Source organism: Chiloscyllium plagiosum, unplaced genomic scaffold (genome assembly GCF_037043375.1).
Source record: "Chiloscyllium plagiosum isolate Xiang-an unplaced genomic scaffold, Cpla_swu_hap1 HiC_scaffold_35, whole genome shotgun sequence".
In the NCBI taxonomy this organism is placed as follows: Eukaryota; Metazoa; Chordata; class Chondrichthyes; order Orectolobiformes; family Hemiscylliidae; genus Chiloscyllium; species Chiloscyllium plagiosum.
In genome coordinates this window covers 55,976,157-55,979,377 of record NW_028270173.1, presented here as the reverse complement: position 1 = coordinate 55,979,377, position 3,221 = coordinate 55,976,157, and positions in this window count along the sequence as shown.

The window sequence follows — 3,221 nt, the reverse complement described above, 5'->3', positions numbered from 1 at the left end:
TTCTGGTTGCCCCTTTAGAGGAAGTGGAGGAATTGGAAAAGGTGCAGAGGAGATTTACCAGGATGTTGCCTGGTCTGGTGCAAAGGTCTTATGAGGAAAGGCTGAGGGACTTAGGTCTGTTCTCATTGGAGAGAAGAAGGCTAAAAAAAGATTTAATAGAGACAAACAAGATGATCAGAGGATTAGATCGGCTGGACAGTGATAGTCTTTTTCCTAGAATGATGATGTCAAATGTTCAAGGGAACATAGCTGCAAACTGAGGGGTGATAGATTTAAGAAAATGTCAGAGGCAGGTTCTTTACTCAGAGAGTGAGAATGCCCTGCCTACCAATGTAGTTAACTCAGCCACATTAGGGGCATTTAAACAGTCCTTGGATAAGCATACGGATGATGATGGGATAGTGTAGAGGGATGGGCTTAGATTAGTTCACAGGTCGGCACAACACTGAGGGCCGAAGGGCTTGTTCTGTACTGTATTATTCTATGCTCTATGTTCTATGTTCTATGTTCTATTACCAAGCAGATGGAAGATATTGAGGAATGTAGTGTTGAGGCAAAGATCTGATCAAGCATGATTCTGTGGAATATAGATTAGATTGGAAGGGCCAAGTGGCCATCTCTTGTTCCTTGTTTATGTATTCATATGTTCCAATGAAAGCACAAATATAAATCAATACATATAATCTGATCGGCATCTTAGAAACACGGCTGAACACTGACATAAATTAGGGTGTGAAAATGAAGTGTACATGATATTTGAGGAAAGATGGATGATATGAAAATTATAGCATTATCACAACAAAGAGCAATGACCAAAGCTCATGAATCCAGTGCGTAGAAGTGATTTGTGTGATGATGTGTGTGATAAAGGAAAGAAGCCCTTTACGGGAGTGATGTACAGGCCCCGTAATGAGTGTAAAGGAAGAAATAATGAAAACTTGTTAAAAAGGATGTGGCAATGTCGCAAGGCATCACTGAAAAAAATCCAATAGACAACAGAATCTAGATGAGGAGTTTAGAAAATGTTTTGGGGGTAGTTTTTTTCAGCCGTCACATTCTGCAGCCTACCAGAAATCAGGCTGGATCTCTTAATCTGTGAAGGATTAATACACGGCCTTGTAGAGACCACAGCACTCCCTAGTAGTCGTGATCAGAAGATGATCGAATTTGCAATCAGTGCTGTCAATTATATACAGGTGACAAAGTGCAAAATGTCATTTTACAGGAAAACAAAACTCGCTTGAATTGCCAATGGAATCATCTCGATGTATCACATCGATACACCCATGAACTGAAGCGTTAGGATGGTCACTTTGTATCTCTCTGTGGTTTTCATTATTGGGAATGATTAACTTGAACAGTCTGCAGTCAGCTCGGTGAGGCCGTAGCCATTTGTAAGACTGAAAGCTGCAGAGAAGCTGTGAGTCTCAGAGCAGAGAGGGTATTTGGAAACACCAGTGCTTGTAATGTTTATACCATCTTGAAAGAATGTAATGAGGCCCCATGCTTGAAGCCAGGAGCCACAGATTTGGGACCTGAAAGGAGCATTGGAGGCATACTTAGCAAAAAGCTAATGGAAGGGTTTCCATGAATATCTTATACCATGGGAAGTGCTGAAATGCTGAGGAAAATTAAAGTGAATTCCAGAGAACATTTGCTTTTAGTTTAGACTTCCAGCAGCCACAGTATTTTACAATTTTTAAAATCAGTTTGTGATTCACCTACTTTGTTACGTGATGCAAAAATTCTTTACACTTTGTAATTCTTAAACTGAAAATGATCAACTGCAGCAAAGTAAACCTTTGTTTATGGAGTTACTGTAAACATTGGAGACATTGAACGACCACTCCTTGTTTTATTGGGATCATACCAGTAATAAGTTTCAGTGTTGTAAGTCTGTGTTAATTATTTACTTGATTGCACAACTTAGTACTATTCTGATCATTCTGACTGTATATACACATTATATCTTTGATAAGTTCATGACGTGTCAAAGATCCGCAATGCCAGTGGAAGCTCTTATGTTTTGGAGGCCATCCTGTAAGTGAGTATAACTCACTTCACCTTCTGCTACAGTCGGTTCTGGGATGGCTGATAAACCCAATGACTGATCTGCAGACTCTTCCACACATGTTGTAGGCAGCAGATGGGGAGTTGAATTGTTGAGGTATATGATTGGTCTCACCGATGTCTTAATTTCCCATCTGCACACTCCTAACAAGTCCTCTCTATTTGCTTGGACCTTCCCAAAGGAGCCATCTCCAATTCTGATGGCCACAAACCAGGCTGCCCCAGGACCTACTGGGAGTATTTAACCTCTTGAGGCCTGCTTTGAGACCATCATTTAGGCTTAGCTGTCGACTTTGCAGGAGTCCCCTGCCAAGAAACTCATCGATGGATCAAGTACAAACTCTATCTCAGTGAAGACTTGGCTCAAACAAGGTTGTGATATTGCATCAACACTTTTGGACATTTTCCTCATTGTTATGTTGCATCATGCCTCCAGCAAATTGCACATAGTTGTGGAGAAAATTTATAGGAAACTCTTCAACCTACACCGACTTCAATCTAACACCAAAACCACTCCAAGCTCAGGAATAGAGTGTCTGTCTGTAATTGCCAGGTGTGAGTGAGCTCACTCAGAAACTGAGCTTCAGGTCATTGTCAATTCTTTCTCCAAACCAGAGGGGAACGTGGCCATAAGTAGAGATGGATGGACAGGTGATGTGCTCTCGCTGTGTGATCTGGGAACTGGCTGATCCCATTGTGAACGGCAGTGACCACAATCTGCAGCAAGTGTTGGTTGCTGGATCAAAATTGATGATCTGGAATCTGAGCTTCAAACACTGTGGCACATCCAGGAGGGGGAGAGGTACCTGGACGCTTTGGTTCAGGAGGCAGTCACACCCGATGGATGGAGTAATTCAAATTCAGTTAGTGATCAGGGACAACAGGGTGTGACTGTAAGTGAGGCAGGTAGGGGGATGCTGAGTTCAGGAGTGGAGGAGTCTCGGCCCTTGACCTTGTCGTAAACATGTTGACTCCCGGACAAATGCAGCAAAAGTAACTGTGAAACCTTGTTAGTTTAAATTCTGTAGAATTCCACAAACACATGATTTTGCTGTGATCTCATGGAGGCCAGTAACATGAAGGATTCAAATTTCCCAATTAAAAACTCCCAAACAAAGAAAGCCTGATGAACAAATTGTGTCTTTCCAAAA